This window comes from Carcharodon carcharias, chromosome 31 (assembly GCF_017639515.1).
Source record: "Carcharodon carcharias isolate sCarCar2 chromosome 31, sCarCar2.pri, whole genome shotgun sequence".
In the NCBI taxonomy this organism is placed as follows: Eukaryota; Metazoa; Chordata; class Chondrichthyes; order Lamniformes; family Lamnidae; genus Carcharodon; species Carcharodon carcharias.
Window position 1 is genome coordinate 32,769,010 of NC_054497.1, and position 21,208 is coordinate 32,790,217.

The 21,208-nt window shown below is 44.9% G+C and overlaps 10 non-coding genes across 10 annotated transcripts; all 10 read left to right on the forward strand.

The window, feature by feature from the left end:
* The first annotated feature begins 762 nt into the window (after positions 1 to 762).
* Positions 763 to 953, forward strand: LOC121271885. The gene has a single exon (XR_005941802.1). It is a non-coding gene; the product is annotated as a U2 spliceosomal RNA (small nuclear RNA).
* A 1,856-nt stretch (positions 954 to 2,809) lies between these two features.
* LOC121271882 lies at positions 2,810 to 2,999 on the forward strand. Its single transcript, XR_005941799.1, has one exon. It is a non-coding gene; the product is annotated as a U2 spliceosomal RNA (small nuclear RNA).
* A 1,860-nt stretch (positions 3,000 to 4,859) lies between these two features.
* On the forward strand, positions 4,860 to 5,050 carry LOC121271877. Its single transcript, XR_005941794.1, has one exon. It is a non-coding gene; the product is annotated as a U2 spliceosomal RNA (small nuclear RNA).
* Positions 5,051 to 6,910: 1,860 nt separating this feature from the next.
* On the forward strand, positions 6,911 to 7,101 carry LOC121271884. The gene has a single exon (XR_005941801.1). It is a non-coding gene; the product is annotated as a U2 spliceosomal RNA (small nuclear RNA).
* A 1,858-nt stretch (positions 7,102 to 8,959) lies between these two features.
* Positions 8,960 to 9,150, forward strand: LOC121271899. Its single transcript, XR_005941815.1, has one exon. It is a non-coding gene; the product is annotated as a U2 spliceosomal RNA (small nuclear RNA).
* A 1,862-nt stretch (positions 9,151 to 11,012) lies between these two features.
* On the forward strand, positions 11,013 to 11,203 carry LOC121271866. The gene has a single exon (XR_005941784.1). It is a non-coding gene; the product is annotated as a U2 spliceosomal RNA (small nuclear RNA).
* A 1,860-nt stretch (positions 11,204 to 13,063) lies between these two features.
* Positions 13,064 to 13,247, forward strand: LOC121271889. The gene has a single exon (XR_005941806.1). It is a non-coding gene; the product is annotated as a U2 spliceosomal RNA (small nuclear RNA).
* Positions 13,248 to 15,109: 1,862 nt separating this feature from the next.
* LOC121271891 lies at positions 15,110 to 15,299 on the forward strand. The gene has a single exon (XR_005941807.1). It is a non-coding gene; the product is annotated as a U2 spliceosomal RNA (small nuclear RNA).
* A 1,860-nt stretch (positions 15,300 to 17,159) lies between these two features.
* On the forward strand, positions 17,160 to 17,350 carry LOC121271867. Its single transcript, XR_005941785.1, has one exon. It is a non-coding gene; the product is annotated as a U2 spliceosomal RNA (small nuclear RNA).
* A 1,860-nt stretch (positions 17,351 to 19,210) lies between these two features.
* On the forward strand, positions 19,211 to 19,401 carry LOC121271872. The gene has a single exon (XR_005941789.1). It is a non-coding gene; the product is annotated as a U2 spliceosomal RNA (small nuclear RNA).
* Positions 19,402 to 21,208: the final 1,807 nt, after the last annotated feature.

A 21,208-nucleotide genomic window follows, 5' to 3' on the forward strand; every position in this document is an offset into this window, starting at 1 on the left:
ATTGTATATATTTCATCTCTTCAAATCAAAGAATTCAGCTAACAATCCTCTTTGTGTCGTCGGTGTCTTTGCGTAAGGTGGAAAACACAACATGGAGGACCCCCATTTAAGGTGTTTGGCAAAAGAACCAAGGCGACATGAGGAGAAACCTTCTTGCTCAGCGAGTGGTTAGAATCTGCAATGCACTGCCTGAGAGTGTGCAGCAGGCATTTTCAAGAGTGGCTTTCAAAAGAGAATCCGATAATGATCTGAAGAGAAAATATTTGCAGGGTACGGGGGAAAGGCATGTGAGCGGCACTAGGGGAGTTGCTCTTGCAGAGAGCTAGCACAGACATGACAGGCCGAATGGCCTCCTATTTGCTGTAACCATTCTAGGATTCTACATGTGCAGCTCTGCACAGTTGGCTGCTGCATTGTCACTCAGGCCCTGCAAGACACGCAACTGCTTTCCAAAGATGGTCCACAGCAGTCTCTGACAGTGACCTCCATGCGGATAGGCACAAGCCTCTCGCATCTGATTGGTGGAATACTTGCCATCTACATAACTCTGATGCAGTCTCACTGAAAAAGGGAGAACAAAGGCAACTTCCGTAAATTAACCTTCTGTTCCAATTAGAAATGCCGGGAGAAATATGGCAAACGTGAAACCGTCAGTGCTTATATAGATATATATGTATGTATATATAAGTTATTGAACGCTGACAGTCTGCTTTAAAGGAGGGAAGGCATTTGGCACTCGGGGAAGTCAAGAGCAGCACTGGCATCGCTTCTCGCCTTTTTGGCTAAGATCAAGTGTAGTATCTGTTCTTATCAGTTTAATATCTGATATGTCCCTTATCTGGGGACCGTATATTAAATTGATTTTTGGAGCAGGGAGATGGAATAGGGGCTTGCTCTGTCCACTCCACGCATCGACCCAGTATTGCAGTATATCTGGCAACGGTGCACCTCCCTTTTTCCAGGGCATTTTCAATGCTAAAAATAGTATTCTTACAAACGTCTGCTTTCTTTACTTTTCAGCATGTTCATGTTTCAAAACCCAACTTTCTTTCTTTCTCTCACCCTCACTAGCTACGCACAAAAAACACGCACGCTCACCCAACACTCACAGACAGCACTCTCATCTCTCAAAAACTCTACGCCACTCATACAGCAGCATCTTTCACTTGCAAATACACCTCTCAAACGCTTTCTCCGTGTTGATCAGTCTGCGCATCGATGTGTGAAAACTGGGCAGTTGACCGTACTACCTCATCACCACATTGCCCCACGTCCAATAGCATGCCGGAATGTATATATTGTAAAGTCCTTACTTATGAAATGTCGACAAAGTAAACAAGGCTCGTGACGGCCTGTCACAATGCTACACCTTAGAGCAACAGCGCTCAGTGCAACCACTCCTTCAGCAGCAGAATTACAGTACCAACAACCCTGCACACTCATCGTTTCTCCATGCATCCAGGAGTAGGTGATGCATTCACTGAAGGTGGTGGCGAAGGACGCACATGAGCAAAGAATCACCCAACTTAAACATTGGACAAAAGGTATGACTACAACACCCAACCGATGGAACCTGAAATCCGGCAGAAGTCACCAGCATCTGTCCAGAACCATGATCATATCAAGTACGAGCACCCGTTGTGAAGAAACCGATGGCGAATCAGGGAAGTACCAGAACAAGAAACACCAAGTAACCCCATCGCGAGCAGAACGCGATCTAAGACACGATCCCAGCGCAACACTCCTACAGACAACCAGAATTGTGAGAACGTATAGCAATCTCAAACCAACTTCACAGTATCAACAAACCACCATTCTGTTCCAGAGACTCATAAGGTGATCACTTTGTACAATTGTATGTTCAAACGCAGAAGAACAATTTGTTGTAATGTAAATAGTTCTTATTATTTAAGGGTACAACTTGGAGTTGTTGTGGTATACCTTTAAGGAGCGTATCTAAAATTGCTGTGCATCGCCAGGCAGGGTGTGACGTATATACTCATGTATGATTATCGGGCCGAAGATAGGAGCTGTCCCAGATATTATTGTATATATTTCATCTCTTCAAATCAAAGAATTCAGCTAACAATCCTCTTTGTGTCGTCGGTGTCTTTGCGTAAGGTGGAAAACACAACATGGAGGACCCCCATTTAAGGTGTTTGGCAAAAGAACCAAGGCGACATGAGGAGAAACCTTCTTGCTCAGCGAGTGGTTAGAATCTGCAATGCACTGCCTGAGAGTGTGCAGCAGGCATTTTCAAGAGTGGCTTTCAAAAGAGAATCCGATAATGATCTGAAGAGAAAATATTTGCAGGGCTACGGGGGAAAGGCAGGTGAGGGGCACTAGGGGAGTTGCTCTTGCAGAGAACTAGCACAGACATGACAGGCCGAATGGCCTCCTATTTGCTGTAACCATTCTAGGATTCTACATGTGCAGCTCTGCACAGTTGGCTGCTGCATTGTCACTCATGCCCTGCAAGACACGCAACTGCTTTCCAAAGATGGTCCACAGCAGTCTCTGACAGTGACCTCCATGCGGATAGGCACAAGCCTCTCGCATCTGATTGGTGGAATACTTGCCATCTACATAACTCTGATGCAGTCTCACTGAAAAAGGGAGAACAAAGGCAACTTCCGTAAATTAACCTTCTGTTCCAATTAGAAATGCCGGGAGAAATATGGCAAACGTGAAACCGTCAGCGCTTATATAGATATATATGTATATATATATATAAGTTATTGAACGCTGACAGTCTGCTTTAAAGGAGGGAAGGCATTTGGCACTCGGGGAAGTCAAGAGCAGCACTGGCATCGCTTCTCGCCTTTTGGCTAAGATCAAGTGTAGTATCTGTTCTTATCAGTTTAATATCTGATATGTCCCTTATCTGGGGACCGTATATTAAATTGATTTTTGGAACAGGGAGATGGAATAGGGGCTTGCTCTGTCCACTCCACGCATCGACCCAGTATTGCAGTATATCTGGCAACGGTGCACCTCCCTTTTTCCAGGGCATTTTCAATGCTAAAAATAGTATTCTTACAAACGTCTGCTTTCTTTACTTTTCAGCATGTTCATGTTTCAAAACCCAACTTTCTTTCTTTCTCTCACTCACCCTCACTAGCTACGCACAAAAAACACGCACGCTCACCCAACACTCACAGACAGCACTCTCATCTCTCAAAAACTCTACGCCACTCATACAGCAGCATCTTTCACTTGCAAATACACCTCTCAAACGCTTTCTCCGTGTTGATCAGTCTGCGCATCGATGTGTGAAAACTGGGCAGTTGACCGTACTACCTCATCACCACATTGCCCCACGTCCAATAGCATGCCGGAATGTATATATTGTAAAGTCCTTACTTATGAAATGTCGACAAAGTAAACAAGTCTCGTGACGGCCTGTCACAATGCTACACCTTAGAGCAACAGCGCTCAATGCAACCACTCCTTCAGCAGCAGAATTACAGCACGAACAACCCTGCACACTCATCGTTTCTCCATGCATCCAGGAGTAGGTGATGCATTCACTGAAGGTGGTGGCGAAGGACGCACATGAGCAAAGAATCACCCAACTTAAACATTGGACAAAAGGTATGACTACAACACCCAACCGATGGAACCTGAAATCCGGCAGAAGTCACCAGCATCTGTCCAGAACCATGATCATATCAAGTACGAGCACCCGTTGTGAAGAAACCGATGGCGAATCAGGGAAGTACCAGAACAAGAAACACCAAGTAACCCCATCGCGAGCAGAACGCGATCTAAGACACGATCCCAGCGCAACACTCCTACAGACAACCAGAATTGTGAGAACGTATAGCAATCTCAAACCAACTTCACAGTATCAACAAACCACCATTCTGTTCCAGAGACTCATAAGGTGATCACTTTGTACAATTGTATGTTCAAACGCAGAAGAACAATTTGTTGTAATGTAAATAGTTCTTATTATTTAAGGGTACAACTTGGAGTTGTTGTGGTATACCTTTAAGGAGCGTATCTAAAATTGCTGTGCATCGCCAGGCAGGGTGTGACGTATATACTCATGTATGATTATCGGGCCGAAGATAGGAGCTGTCCCAGATATTATTGTATATATTTCATCTCTTCAAATCAAAGAATTCAGCTAACAATCCTCTTTGTGTCGTCGGTGTCTTTGCGTAAGGTGGAAAACACAACATGGAGGACCCCCATTTAAGGTGTTTGGCAAAAGAACCAAGGCGACATGAGGAGAAACCTTCTTGCTCAGCGAGTGGTTAGAATCTGCAATGCACTGCCTGAGAGTGTGCAGCAGGCATTTTCAAGACTGGCTTTCAAAAGAGAATCCGATAATGATCTGAAGAGAAAATATTTGCAGGGCTACGGGGGAAAGGCAGGTGAGCGGCACTAGGGGAGTTGCTCTTGCAGAGAGCTAGCACAGACATGACAGGCCGAATGGCCTCCTATTTGCTGTAACCATTCTAGGATTCTACATGTGCAGCTCTGCACAGTTGGCTGCTGCATTGTCACTCATGCCCTGCAAGACACGCAACTGCTTTCCAAAGATGGTCCACAGCAGTCTCTGACAGTGACCTCCATGCGGATAGGCACAAGCCTCTCGCATCTGATTGGTGGAATACTTGCCATCTACATAACTCTGATGCAGTCTCACTGAAAAAGGGAGAACAAAGGCAACTTCCGTAAATTAACCTTCTGTTCCAATTAGAAATGCCGGGAGAAATATGGCAAACGTGAAACCGTCAGTGCTTATATAGATATATATGTATATATATATATAAGTTATTGAACGCTGACAGTCTGCTTTAAAGGAGGGAAGGCATTTGGCACTCGGGGAAGTCAAGAGCAGCGCTGGCATCGCTTCTCGGCCTTTTGGCTAAGATCCAGTGTAGTATCTGTTCTTATCAGTTTAATATCTGATATGTCCCTTATCTGGGGACTGTATATTAAATTGATTTTTAGAGCAGGGAGATGGAATAGGGGCTTGCTCTGTCCGCTCCACGCATCGACCCAGTATTGCAGTATATCTGGCAACGGTGCACCTCCGTTTTTCCAGGGCATTTTCAATGCTAAAAGTAGTATTCTTACAAACGTCTGCTTTCTTTACTTTTCAGCATGTTCATGTTTCAAAACCCAACTTTCTTTCTTTCTCTCACACTCACCCTCACTAGCTACGCACAAAAAACACGCACGCTCACCCAACACTCACAGACAGCACTCTCATCTCTCAAATACTCTACGCCACTCATACAGCAGCATCTTTCACTTGCAAATACACCTCTCAAACGCTTTCTCCGTGTTGATCAGTCTGCGCATCGATGTGTGAAAACTGGGCAGTTGACCGTACTACCTCATCACCACATTGCCCCACGTCCAATAGCATGCCGGAATGTATATATTGTAAAGTCCTTACTTATGAAATGTCGACAAAGTAAACAAGGCTCGTGACGGCCTGTCACAATGCTACACCTTAGAGCAACAGCGCTCAGTGCAACCACTCCTTCAGCAGCAGAATTACAGTACCAACAACCCTGCACACTCATCGTTTCTCCATGCATCCAGGAGTAGGTGATGCATTCACTGAAGGTGGTGGCGAAGGACGCACATGAGCAAAGAATCACCCAACTTAAACATTGGACAAAAGGTATGACTACAACACCCAACCGATGGAACCTGAAATCCGGCAGAAGTCACCAGCATCTGTCCAGAACCATGATCATATCAAGTACGAGCACCCGTTGTGAAGAAACCGATGGCGAATCAGGGAAGTACCAGAACAAGAAACACCAAGTAACCCCATCGCGAGCAGAACGCGATCTAAGACACGATCCCAGCGCAACACTCCTACAGACAACCAGAATTGTGAGAACGTATAGCAATCTCAAACCAACTTCACAGTATCAACAAACCACCATTCTGTTCCAGAGACTCATAAGGTGATCACTTTGTACAATTGTATGTTCAAACGCAGAAGAACAATTTGTTGTAATGTAAATAGTTCTTATTATTTAAGGGTACAACTTGGAGTTGTTGTGGTATACCTTTAAGGAGCGTATCTAAAATTGCTGTGCATCGCCAGGCAGGGTGTGACGTATATACTCATGTATGATTATCGGGCCGAAGATAGGAGCTGTCCCAGATATTATTGTATATATTTCATCTCTTCAAATCAAAGAATTCAGCTAACAATCCTCTTTGTGTCGTCGGTGTCTTTGCGTAAGGTGGAAAACACAACATGGAGGACCCCCATTTAAGGTGTTTGGCAAAAGAACCAAGGCGACATGAGGAGAAACCTTCTTGCTCAGCGAGTGGTTAGAATCTGCAATGCACTGCCTGAGAGTGTGCAGCAGGCATTTTCAAGAGTGGCTTTCAAAAGAGAATCCGATAATGATCTGAAGAGAAAATATTTGCAGGGCTACGGGGGAAAGGCAGGTGAGGGGCACTAGGGGAGTTGCTCTTGCAGAGAGCTAGCACAGACATGACAGGCCGAATGGACTCCTATTTGCTGTAACCATTCTAGGATTCTACATGTGCAGCTCTGCACAGTTGGCTGCTGCATTGTCACTCATGCCCTGCAAGACACGCAACTGCTTTCCAAAGATGGTCCACAGCAGTCTCTGACAGTGACCTCCATGCGGATAGGCACAAGCCTCTCGCATCTGATTGGTGGAATACTTGCCATCTACATAACTCTGATGCAGTCTCACTGAAAAAGGGAGAACAAAGGCAACTTCCGTAAATTAACCTTCTGTTCCAATTAGAAATGCCGGGAGAAATATGGCAAACGTGAAACCGTCAGTGCTTATATAGATATATATGTATATATATATAAGTTATTGAACGCTGACAGTCTGCTTTAAAGGAGGGAAGGCATTTGGCACTCGGGGAAGTCAAGAGCAGCGCTGACATCGCTTCTCGGCCTTTTGGCTAAGATCAAGTGTAGTATCTGTTCTTATCAGTTTAATATCTGATATGTCCCTTATTTGGGAACCGTATATTAAATTGATTTTTGGAGCAGGGAGATGGAATAGGGGCTTGCTCTGTCCACTCCACGCATCGACCCAGTATTGCTGTATATCTGGCAACGGTGCTCCTCCCTTTTTCCAGGGCATTTTCAATGCTAAAAATAATATTCTTACAAACGTCTGCTTTCTTTACTTTTCAGCATGTTCATGTTTCAAAACCCAACTTTCTTTCTTTCTCTCACACTCACCCTCACTAGCTACGCACAAAAAACACGCACGCTCACCCAACACTCACAGACAGCACTCTCATCTCTCAAAAACTCTACGCCACTCATACAGCAGCATCTTTCACTTGCAAATACACCTCTCAAACGCTTTCTCCGTGTTGATCAGTCTGCGCATCGATGTGTGAAAACTGGGCAGTTGACCGTACTACCTCATCACCACATTGCCCCACGTCCAATAGCATGCCGGAATGTATATATTGTAAAGTCCTTACTTATGAAATGTCGACAAAGTAAACAAGGCTCGTGACGGCCTGTCACAATGCTACACCTTAGAGCAACAGCGCTCAGTGCAACCACTCCTTCAGCAGCAGAATTACAGTACCAACAACCCTGCACACTCATCGTTTCTCCATGCATCCAGGAGTAGGTGATGCATTCACTGAAGGTGGTGGCGAAGGACGCACATGAGCAAAGAATCACCCAACTTAAACATTGGACAAAAGGTATGACTACAACACCCAACCGATGGAACCTGAAATCCGGCAGAAGTCACCAGCATCTGTCCAGAACCATGATCATATCAAGTACGAGCACCCGTTGTGAAGAAACCGATGGCGAATCAGGGAAGTACCAGAACAAGAAACACCAAGTAACCCCATCGCGAGCAGAACGCGATCTAAGACACGATCCCAGCGCAACACTCCTACAGACAACCAGAATTGTGAGAACGTATAGCAATCTCAAACCAACTTCACAGTATCAACAAACCACCATTCTGTTCCAGAGACTCATAAGGTGATCACTTTGTACAATTGTATGTTCAAACGCAGAAGAACAATTTGTTGTAATGTAAATAGTTCTTATTATTTAAGGGTACAACTTGGAGTTGTTGTGGTATACCTTTAAGGAGCGTATCTAAAATTGCTGTGCATCGCCAGGCAGGGTGTGACGTATATACTCATGTATGATTATCGGGCCGAAGATAGGAGCTGTCCCAGATATTATTGTATATATTTCATCTCTTCAAATCAAAGAATTCAGCTAACAATCCTCTTTGTGTCGTCGGTGTCTTTGCGTAAGGTGGAAAACACAACATGGAGGACCCCCATTTAAGGTGTTTGGCAAAAGAACCAAGGCGACATGAGGAGAAACCTTCTTGCTCAGCGAGTGGTTAGAATCTGCAATGCACTGCCTGAGAGTGTGCAGCAGGCATTTTCAAGAGTGGCTTTCAAAAGAGAATCCGATAATGATCTGAAGAGAAAATATTTGCAGGGCTACGGGGGAAAGGCAGGTGAGCGGCACTAGGGGAGTTGCTCTTGCAGAGAGCTAGCACAGACATGACAGGCCGAATGGCCTCCTATTTGCTGTAACCATTCTAGGATTCTACATGTGCAGCTCTGCACAGTTGGCTGCTGCATTGTCACTCATGCCCTGCAAGACACGCAACTGCTTTCCAAAGATGGTCCACAGCCGTCTCTGACAGTGACCTCCATGCGGATAGGCACAAGCCTCTCGCATCTGATTGGTGGAATACTTGCCATCTACATAACTCTGATGCAGTCTCACTGAAAAAGGGAGAACAAAGGCAACTTCCGTAAATTAACCTTCTGTTCCAATTAGAAATGCCGGGAGAAATATGGCAAACGTGAAACCGTCAGTGCTTATATAGATATATATATATATATATAGGTTATTGAACGCTGACAGTCTGCTTTAAAGGAGGGAAGGCATTTGGCACTCGGGGAAGTCAAGAGCAGCGCTGGCATCGCTTCTCGGCCTTTTGGCTAAGATCCTGTGTAGTATCTGTTCTTATCATTTTGATATCTGATATGTCCTTTATCTGTGGACTGTATATTAAATTGATTTTTGAGACAGGGAGATGGAATAGGGGCTTGCTCTGTCCGCTCCACGCATCGACCCAGTATTGCAGTATATCTGGCAACGGTGCACCTCCCTTTTTCCAGGGCATTTTCAATGCTAAAAATAGTGTTCTTACAAATGTCTGCTTTGTTTACTTTTCAGCATGTTCATGTTTCAAAACCCAACTTTCTTTCTTTCTCTCACACTCACCCTCACTAGCTACGCACAAAAAACACGCAAGCTCACCCAACACTCACAGACAGCACTCTCATCTCTCAAATACTTTACGCCACTCATACAGCAGCATCTTTCACTTGCAAATACACCTCTCAAACGCTTTCTCCGTGTTGATCAGTCTGCGCATCGATGTGTGAAAACTGGGCAGTTGACCGTACTACCTCATCACCACATTGCCCCACGTCCAATAGCATGCCGGAATGTATATATTGTAAAGTCCTTACTTATGAAATGTCGACAAAGTAAACAAGTCTCGTGACGGCCTGTCACAATGCTACACCTTAGAGCAACAGCGCTCAGTGCAACCACTCCTTCAGCAGCAGAATTACAGTACCAACAACCCTGCACACTCATCGTTTCTCCATGCATCCAGGAGTAGGTGATGCATTCACTGAAGGTGGTGGCGAAGGACGCACATGAGCAAAGAATCACCCAACTTAAACATTGGACAAAAGGTATGACTACAACACCCAACCGATGGAACCTGAAATCCGGCAGAAGTCACCAGCATCTGTCCAGAACCATGATCATATCAAGTACGAGCACCCGTTGTGAAGAAACCGATGGCGAATCAGGGAAGTACCAGAACAAGAAACACCAAGTAACCCCATCGCGAGCAGAACGCGATCTAAGACACGATCCCAGCGCAACACTCCTACAGACAACCAGAATTGTGAGAACGTATAGCAATCTCAAACCAACTTCACAGTATCAACAAACCACCATTCTGTTCCAGAGACTCATAAGGTGATCACTTTGTACAATTGTATGTTCAAACGCAGAAGAACAATTTGTTGTAATGTAAATAGTTCTTATTATTTAAGGGTACAACTTGGAGTTGTTGTGGTATACCTTTAAGGAGCGTATCTAAAATTGCTGTGCATCGCCAGGCAGGGTGTGACGTATATACTCATGTATGATTATCGGGCCGAAGATAGGAGCTGTCCCAGATATTATTGTATATATTTCATCTCTTCAAATCAAAGAATTCAGCTAACAATCCTCTTTGTGTCGTCGGTGTCTTTGCGTAAGGTGGAAAACACAACATGGAGGACCCCCATTTAAGGTGTTTGGCAAAAGAACCAAGGCGACATGAGGAGAAACCTTCTTGCTCAGCGAGTGGTTAGAATCTGCAATGCACTGCCTGAGAGTGTGCAGCAGGCATTTTCAAGAGTGGCTTTCAAAAGAGAATCCGATAATGATCTGAAGAGAAAATATTTGCAGGGCTACGGGGGAAAGGCAGGTGAGGGGCACTAGGGGAGTTGCTCTTGCAGAGAGCTAGCACAGACATGACAGGCCGAATGGCCTCCTATTTGCTGTAACCATTCTACGATTCTACATGTGCAGCTCTGCACAGTTGGCTGCTGCATTGTCACTCATGCCCTGCAAGACACGCAACTGCTTTCCAAAGATGGTCCACAGCAGTCTCTGACAGTGACCTCCATGCGGATAGGCACAAGCCTCTCGCATCTGATTGGTGGAATACTTGCCATCTACATAACTCTGATGCAGTCTCACTGAAAAAGGGAGAACAAAGGCAACTTCCGTAAATTAACCTTCTGTTCCAATTAGAAATGCCGGGAGAAATATGGCAAAAGTGAAACCGTCAGTGCTTATATAGATATATATATATATATATATATAGGTTATTGAACGCTGACAGTCTGCTTTAAAGGAGGGAAGGCATTTGGCACTCGGGGAAGTCAAGAGCAGCGCTGGCATCGCTTCTCGGCCTTTTGGCTAAGATCAAGTGTAGTATCTGTTCTTATCAGTTTAATATCTGATATGTCCCTTATCTGGGGACCGTATATTAAATTGATTTTTGGAGCAGGGAGATGGAATAGGGGCTTGCTCTGTCCACTCCACGCATCGACCCAGTATTGCAGTATATCTGGCAACGGTGCACCTCCCTTTTTCCAGGGCATTTTCAATGCTAAAAATAGTATTCTTACAAACGTCTGCTTTCTTTACTTTTCAGCATGTTCATGTTTCAAAACCCAACTTTCTTTCTTTCTCTCACACTCACCCTCACTAGCTACGCACAAAAAACACGCACGCTCACCCAACACTCACAGACAGCACTCTCATCTCTCAAATACTCTACGCCACTCATACAGCAGCATCTTTCACTTGCAAATACACCTCTCAAACGCTTTCTCCGTGTTGATCAGTCTGCGCATCGATGTGTGAAAACTGGGCAGTTGACCGTACTACCTCATCACCACATTGCCCCACGTCCAATAGCATGCCGGAATGTATATATTGTAAAGTCCTTACTTATGAAATGTCGACAAAGTAAACAAGGCTCGTGACGGCCTGTCACAATGCTACACCTTAGAGCAACAGCGCTCAGTGCAACCACTCCTTCAGCAGCAGAATTACAGTACGAACAACCCTGCACACTCATCGTTTCTCCATGCATCCAGGAGTAGGTGATGCATTCACTGAAGGTGGTGGCGAAGGACGCACATGAGCAAAGAATCACCCAACTTAAACATTGGACAAAAGGTATGACTACAACACCCAACCGATGGAACCTGAAATCCGGCAGAAGTCACCAGCATCTGTCCAGAACCATGATCATATCAAGTACGAGCACCCGTTGTGAAGAAACCGATGGCGAATCAGGGAAGTACCAGAACAAGAAACACCAAGTAACCCCATCGCGAGCAGAACGCGATCTAAGACACGATCCCAGCGCAACACTCCTACAGACAACCAGAATTGTGAGAACGTATAGCAATCTCAAACCAACTTCACAGTATCAACAAACCACCATTCTGTTCCAGAGACTCATAAGGTGATCACTTTGTACAATTGTATGTTCAAACGCAGAAGAACAATTTGTTGTAATGTAAATAGTTCTTATTATTTAAGGGTACAACTTGGAGTTGTTGTGGTATACCTTTAAGGAGCGTATCTAAAATTGCTGTGCATCGCCAGGCAGGGTGTGACGTATATACTCATGTATGATTATCGGGCCGAAGATAGGAGCTGTCCCAGATATTATTGTATATATTTCATCTCTTCAAATCAAAGAATTCAGCTAACAATCCTCTTTGTGTCGTCGGTGTCTTTGCGTAAGGTGGAAAACACAACATGGAGGACCCCCATTTAAGGTGTTTGGCAAAAGAACCAAGGCGACATGAGGAGAAACCTTCTTGCTCAGCGAGTGGTTAGAATCTGCAATGCACTGCCTGAGAGTGTGCAGCAGGCATTTTCAAGAGTGGCTTTCAAAAGAGAATCCGATAATGATCTGAAGAGAAAATATTTGCAGGGCTACGGGGGAAAGGCAGGTGAGGGGCACTAGGGGAGTTGCTCTTGCAGAGAGCTAGCACAGACATGACAGGCCGAATGGCCTCCTATTTGCTGTAACCATTCTAGGATTCTACATGTGCAGCTCTGCACAGTTGGCTGCTGCATTGTCACTCATGCCCTGCAAGACACGCAACTGCTTTCCAAAGATGGTCCACAGCAGTCTCTGACAGTGACCTCCATGCGGATAGGCACAAGCCTCTCGCATCTGATTGGTGGAATACTTGCCATCTACATAACTCTGATGCAGTCTCACTGAAAAAGGGAGAACAAAGGCAACTTCCGTAAATTAACCTTCTGTTCCAATTAGAAATGCCGGGAGAAATATGGCAAACGTGAAACCGTCAGTGCTTATATAGATATATATGTATATATATATAAGTTATTGAACGCTGACAGTCTGCTTTAAAGGAGGGAAGGCATTTGGCACTCGGGGAAGTCAAGAGCAGCGCTGGCATCGCTTCTCGGCCTTTTGGCTAAGATCAAGTGTAGTATCTGTTCTTATCAGTTTAATATCTGATATGTCCCTTATCTGGGGACCGTATATTAAATTGATTTTTGGAGATGGAATAGGGGCTTGCTCTGTCCGCTCCACGCATCGACCCAGTATTGCAGTATATCTGGCAACGGTGCACCTCCCTTTTTCCAGGGCATTTTCAATGCTAAAAATAGTATTCTTACAAACGTCTGCTTTCTTTACTTTTCAGCATGTTCATGTTTCAAAACCCAACTTTCTTTCTTTCTCTCACACTCACCCTCACTAGCTACGCACAAAAAACACGCACGCTCACCCAACACTCACAGACAGCACTCTCATCTCTCAAATACTCTACGCCACTCATACAGCAGCATCTTTCACTTGCAAATACACCTCTCAAACGCTTTCTCCGTGTTGATCAGTCTGCGCATCGATGTGTGAAAACTGGGCAGTTGACCGTACTACCTCATCACCACATTGCCCCACGTCCAATAGCATGCCGGAATGTATATATTGTAAAGTCCTTACTTATGAAATGTCGACAAAGTAAACAAGGCTCGTGACGGCCTGTCACAATGCTACACCTTAGAGCAACAGCGCTCAGTGCAACCACTCCTTCAGCAGCAGAATTACAGTACCAACAACCCTGCACAGTCATCGTTTCTCCATGCATCCAGGAGTAGGTGATGCATTCACTGAAGGTGGTGGCGAAGGACGCACATGAGCAAAGAATCACCCAACTTAAACATTGGACAAAAGGTATGACTACAACACCCAACCGATGGAACCTGAAATCCGGCAGAAGTCACCAGCATCTGTCCAGAACCATGATCATATCAAGTACGAGCACCCGTTGTGAAGAAACCGATGGCGAATCAGGGAAGTACCAGAACAAGAAACACCAAGTAACCCCATCGCGAGCAGAACGCGATCTAAGACACGATCCCAGCGCAACACTCCTACAGACAACCAGAATTGTGAGAACGTATAGCAATCTCAAACCAACTTCACAGTATCAACAAACCACCATTCTGTTCCAGAGACTCATAAGGTGATCACTTTGTACAATTGTATGTTCAAACGCAGAAGAACAATTTGTTGTAATGTAAATAGTTCTTATTATTTAAGGGTACAACTTGGAGTTGTTGTGGTATACCTTTAAGGAGCGTATCTAAAATTGCTGTGCATCGCCAGGCAGGGTGTGACGTATATACTCATGTATGATTATCGGGCCGAAGATAGGAGCTGTCCCAGATATTATTGTATATATTTCATCTCTTCAAATCAAAGAATTCAGCTAACAATCCTCTTTGTGTCGTCGGTGTCTTTGCGTAAGGTGGAAAACACAACATGGAGGACCCCCATTTAAGGTGTTTGGCAAAAGAACCAAGGCGACATGAGGAGAAACCTTCTTGCTCAGCGAGTGGTTAGAATCTGCAATGCACTGCCTGAGAGTGTGCAGCAGGCATTTTCAAGAGTGGCTTTCAAAAGAGAATCCGATAATGATCTGAAGAGAAAATATTTGCAGGGCTACGGGGGAAAGGCAGGTGAGCGGCACTAGGGGAGTTGCTCTTGCAGAGAGCTAGCACAGACATGACAGGCCGAATGGCCTCCTATTTGCTGTAACCATTCTAGGATTCTACATGTGCAGCTCTGCACAGTTGGCTGCTGCATTGTCACTCATGCCCTGCAAGACACGCAACTGCTTTCCAAAGATGGTCCACAGCAGTCTCTGACAGTGACCTCCATGCGGATAGGCACAAGCCTCTCGCATCTGATTGGTGGAATACTTGCCATCTACATAACTCTGATGCAGTCTCACTGAAAAAGGGAGAACAAAGGCAACTTCCGTAAATTAACCTTCTGTTCCAATTAGAAATGCCGGGAGAAATATGGCAAACGTGAAACCGTCAGTGCTTATATAGATATATATGTATATATATATATAAGTTATTGAACGCTGACAGTCTGCTTTAAAGGAGGGAAGGCATTTGGCACTCGGGGAAGTCAAGAGCAGCGCTGGCATCGCTTCTCGGCCTTTTGGCTAAGATCAAGTGTAGTATCTGTTCTTATCAGTTTAATATCTCATATGTCCCTTATCTGGGGACCGTATATTAAATTGATTTTTGAGCAGGGAGATGGAATAGGGGCTTGCTCTGTCCGCTCCACGCATCGACCCAGTATTGCAGTATATCTGGCAACGGTGCACCTCCCTTTTTCCAGGGCATTTTCAATGCTAAAAATAGTATTCTTACAAACGTCTGCTTTCTTTACTTTTCAGCATGTTCATGTTTCAAAACCCAACTTTCTTTCTTTCTCTCACACTCACCCTCACTAGCTACGCACAAAAAACACGCACGCTCACCCAACACTCACAGACAGCACTCTCATCTCTCAAATACTCTACGCCACTCATACAGCAGCATCTTTCACTTGCAAATACACCTCTCAAACGCTTTCTCCGTGTTGATCAGTCTGCGCATCGATGTGTGAAAACTGGGCAGTTGACCGTACTACCTCATCACCACATTGCCCCACGTCCAATAGCATGCCGGAATGTATATATTGTAAAGTCCTTACTTATGAAATGTCGACAAAGTAAACAAGGCTCGTGACGGCCTGTCACAATGCTACACCTTAGAGCAACAGCGCTCAGTGCAACCACTCCTTCAGCAGCAGAATTACAGTACGAACAACCCTGCACACTCATCGTTTCTCCATGCATCCAGGAGTAGGTGATGCATTCACTGAAGGTGGTGGCGAAGGACGCACATGAGCAAAGAATCACCCAACTTAAACATTGGACAAAAGGTATGACTACAACACCCAACCGATGGAACCTGAAATCCGGCAGAAGTCACCAGCATCTGTCCAGAACCATGATCATATCAAGTACGAGCACCCGTTGTGAAGAAACCGATGGCGAATCAGGGAAGTACCAGAACAAGAAACACCAAGTAACCCCATCGCGAGCAGAACGCGATCTAAGACACGATCCCAGCGCAACACTCCTACAGACAACCAGAATTGTGAGAACGTATAGCAATCTCAAACCAACTTCACAGTATCAACAAACCACCATTCTGTTCCAGAGACTCATAAGGTGATCACTTTGTACAATTGTATGTTCAAACGCAGAAGAACAATTTGTTGTAATGTAAATAGTTCTTATTATTTAAGGGTACAACTTGGAGTTGTTGTGGTATACCTTTAAGGAGCGTATCTAAAATTGCTGTGCATCGCCAGGCAGGGTGTGACGTATATACTCATGTATGATTATCGGGCCGAAGATAGGAGCTGTCCCAGATATTATTGTATATATTTCATCTCTTCAAATCAAAGAATTCAGCTAACAATCCTCTTTGTGTCGTCGGTGTCTTTGCGTAAGGTGGAAAACACAACATGGAGGACCCCCATTTAAGGTGTTTGGCAAAAGAACCAAGGCGACATGAGGAGAAACCTTCTTGCTCAGCGAGTGGTTAGAATCTGCAATGCACTGCCTGAGAGTGTGCAGCAGGCATTTTCAAGAGTGGCTTTCAAAAGAGAATCCGATAATGATCTGAAGAGAAAATATTTGCAGGGCTACGGGGGAAAGGCAGGTGAGCGGCACTAGGGGAGTTGCTCTTGCAGAGAGCTAGCACAGACATGACAGGCCGAATGGCCTCCTATTTGCTGTAACCATTCTAGGATTCTACATGTGCAGCTCTGCACAGTTGGCTGCTGCATTGTCACTCATGCCCTGCAAGACACGCAACTGCTTTCCAAAGATGGTCCACAGCAGTCTCTGACAGTGACCTCCATGCGGATAGGCACAAGCCTCTCGCATCTGATTGGTGGAATACTTGCCATCTACATAACTCTGATGCAGTCTCACTGAAAAAGGGAGAACAAAGGCAACTTCCGTAAATTAACCTTCTGTTCCAATTAGAAATGCCGGGAGAAATATGGCAAACGTGAAACCGTCAGTGCTTATATAGATATATATGTATATATATATAAGTTATTGAACGCTGACAGTCTGCTTTAAAGGAGGGAAGGCATTTGGCACTCGGGGAAGTCAAGAGCAGCGCTGGCATCGCTTCTCGGCCTTTTGGCTAAGATCAAGTGTAGTATCTGTTCTTATCAGTTTAATATCTGATATGTCCCTTATCTGGGGACCGTATATTAAATTGATTTTTGGAGCAGGGAGATGGAATAGGGGCTTGCTCTGTCCACTCCACGCATCGACCCAGTATTGCAGTATATCTGGCAACGGTGCACCTCCCTTTTTCCAGGGCATTTTCAATGCTAAAAATAGTATTCTTACAAACGTCTGCTTTCTTTACTTTTCAGCATGTTCATGTTTCAAAACCCAACTTTCTTTCTTTCTCTCACACTCACCCTCACTAGCTACGCACAAAAAACACGCACGCTCACCCAACACTCACAGACAGCACTCTCATCTCTCAAATACTCTACGCCACTCATACAGCAGCATCTTTCACTTGCAAATACACCTCTCAAACGCTTTCTCCGTGTTGATCAGTCTGCGCATCGATGTGTGAAAACTGGGCAGTTGACCGTACTACCTCATCACCACATTGCCCCACGTCCAATAGCATGCCGGAATGTATATATTGTAAAGTCCTTACTTATGAAATGTCGACAAAGTAAACAAGGCTCGTGACGGCCTGTCACAATGCTACACCTTAGAGCAACAGCGCTCAGTGCAACCACTCCTTCAGCAGCAGAATTACAGTACGAACAACCCTGCACACTCATCGTTTCTCCATGCATCCAGGAGTAGGTGATGCATTCACTGAAGGTGGTGGCGAAGGACGCACATGAGCAAAGAATCACCCAACTTAAACATTGGACAAAAGGTATGACTACAACACCCAACCGATGGAACCTGAAATCCGGCAGAAGTCACCAGCATCTGTCCAGAACCATGATCATATCAAGTACGAGCACCCGTTGTGAAGAAACCGATGGCGAATCAGGGAAGTACCAGAACAAGAAACACCAAGTAACCCCATCGCGAGCAGAACGCGATCTAAGACACGATCCCAGCGCAACACTCCTACAGACAACCAGAATTGTGAGAACGTATAGCAATCTCAAACCAACTTCACAGTATCAACAAACCACCATTCTGTTCCAGAGACTCATAAGGTGATCACTTTGTACAATTGTATGTTCAAACGCAGAAGAACAATTTGTTGTAATGTAAATAGTTCTTATTATTTAAGGGTACAACTTGGAGTTGTTGTGGTATACCTTTAAGGAGCGTATCTAAAATTGCTGTGCATCGCCAGGCAGGGTGTGACGTATATACTCATGTATGATTATCGGGCCGAAGATAGGAGCTGTCCCAGATATTATTGTATATATTTCATCTCTTCAAATCAAAGAATTCAGCTAACAATCCTCTTTGTGTCGTCGGTGTCTTTGCGTAAGGTGGAAAACACAACATGGAGGACCCCCATTTAAGGTGTTTGGCAAAAGAACCAAGGCGACATGAGGAGAAACCTTCTTGCTCAGCGAGTGGTTAGAATCTGCAATGCACTGCCTGAGAGTGTGCAGCAGGCATTTTCAAGAGTGGCTTTCAAAAGAGAATCCGATAATGATCTGAAGAGAAAATATTTGCAGGGCTACGGGGGAAAGGCAGGTGAGCGGCACTAGGGGAGTTGCTCTTGCAGAGAGCTAGCACAGACATGACAGGCCGAATGGCCTCCTATTTGCTGTAACCATTCTAGGATTCTACATGTGCAGCTCTGCACAGTTGGCTGCTGCATTGTCACTCATGCCCTGCAAGACACGCAACTGCTTTCCAAAGATGGTCCACAGCAGTCTCTGACAGTGACCTCCATGCGGATAGGCACAAGCCTCTCGCATCTGATTGGTGGAATACTTGCCATCTACATAACTCTGATGCAGTCTCACTGAAAAAGGGAGAACAAAGGCAACTTCCGTAAATTAACCTTCTGTTCCAATTAGAAATGCCGGGAGAAATATGGCAAAAGTGAAACCGTCAGTGCTTATATAGATATATATGTATATATATATAAGTTATTGAACGCTGACAGTCTGCTTTAAAGGAGGGAAGGCATTTGGCACTCGGGGAAGTCAAGAGCAGCGCTGGCATCGCTTCTCGGCCTTTTGGCTAAGATCAAGTGTAGTATCTGTTCTTATCAGTTTAATATCTGATATGTCCCTTATCTGGGGACCGTATATTAAATTGATTTTTGGAGCAGGGAGATGGAATAGGGGCTTGCTCTGTCCGCTCCACGCATCGACCCAGTATTGCAGTATATCTGGCAACGGTGCACCTCCCTTTTTCCAGGGCATTTTCAATGCTAAAAATAGTATTCTTACAAACGTCTGCTTTCTTTACTTTTCAGCATGTTCATGTTTCAAAACCCAACTTTCTTTCTTTCTCTCACACTCACCCGCACTAGCTACGCACAAAAAACACGCACGCTCACCCAACACTCACAGACAGCACTCTCATCTCTCAAATACTCTACGCCACTCATACAGCAGCATCTTTCACTTGCAAATACACCTCTCAAACGCTTTCTCCGTGTTGATCAGTCTGCGCATCGATGTGTGAAAACTGGGCAGTTGACCGTACTACCTCATCACCACATTGCCCCACGTCCAATAGCATGCCGGAATGTATATATTGTAAAGTCCTTACTTATGAAATGTCGACAAAGTAAACAAGGCTCGTGACGGCCTGTCACAATGCTACACCTTAGAGCAACAGCGCTCAGTGCAACCACTCCTTCAGCAGCAGAATTACAGTACCAACAACCCTGCACACTCATCGTTTCTCCATGCATCCAGGAGTAGGTGATGCATTCACTGAAGGTGGTGGCGAAGGACGCACATGAGCAAAGAATCACCCAACTTAAACATTGGACAAAAGGTATGACTACAACACCCAACCGATGGAACCTGAAATCCGGCAGAAGTCACCAGCATCTGTCCAGAACCATGATCATATCAAGTACGAGCACCCGTTGTGAAGAAACCGATGGCGAATCAGGGAAGTACCAGAACAAGAAACACCAAGTAACCCCATCGCGAGCAGAACGCGATCTAAGACACGATCCCAGCGCAACACTCCTACAGACAACCAGAATTGTGAGAACGTATAGCAATCTCAAACCAACTTCACAGTATCAACAAACCACCATTCTGTTCCAGAGACTCATAAGGTGATCACTTTGTACAATTGTATGTTCAAACGCAGAAGAACAATTTGTTGTAATGTAAATAGTTCTTATTATTTAAGGGTACAACTTGGAGTTGTTGTGGTATACCTTTAAGGAGCGTATCTAAAATTGCTGTGCATCGCCAGGCAGGGTGTGACGTATATACTCATGTATGATTATCGGGCCGAAGATAGGAGCTGTCCCAGATATTATTGTATATATTTCATCTCTTCAAATCAAAGAATTCAGCTAACAATCCTCTTTGTGTCGTCGGTGTCTTTGCGTAAGGTGGAAAACACAACATGGAGGACCCCCATTTAAGGTGTTTGGCAAAAGAACCAAGGCGACATGAGGAGAAACCTTCTTGCTCAGCGAGTGGTTAGAATCTGCAATGCACTGCCTGAGAGTGTGCAGCAGGCATTTTCAAGAGTGGCTTTCAAAAGAGAATCCGATAATGATCTGAAGAGAAAATATTTGCAGGGCTACGGGGGAAAGGCAGGTGAGCGGCACTAGGGGAGTTGCTCTTGCAGAGAGCTAGCACAGACATGACAGGCCGAATGGCCTCCTATTTGCTGTAACCATTCTACGATTCTACATGTGCAGCTCTGCACAGTTGGCTGCTGCATTGTCACTCATGCCCTGCAAGACACGCAACTGCTTTCCAAAGATGGTCCACAGCAGTCTCTGACAGTGACCTCCATGCGGATAGGCACAAGCCTCTCGCATCTGATTGGTGGAATACTTGCCATCTACATAACTCTGATGCAGTCTCACTGAAAAAGGGAGAACAAAGGCAACTTCCGTAAATTAACCTTCTGTTCCAATTAGAAATGCCGGGAGAAATATGGCAAACGTGAAACCGTCAGTGCTTATATAGATATATATGTATATATATATAAGTTATTGAACGCTGACAGTCTG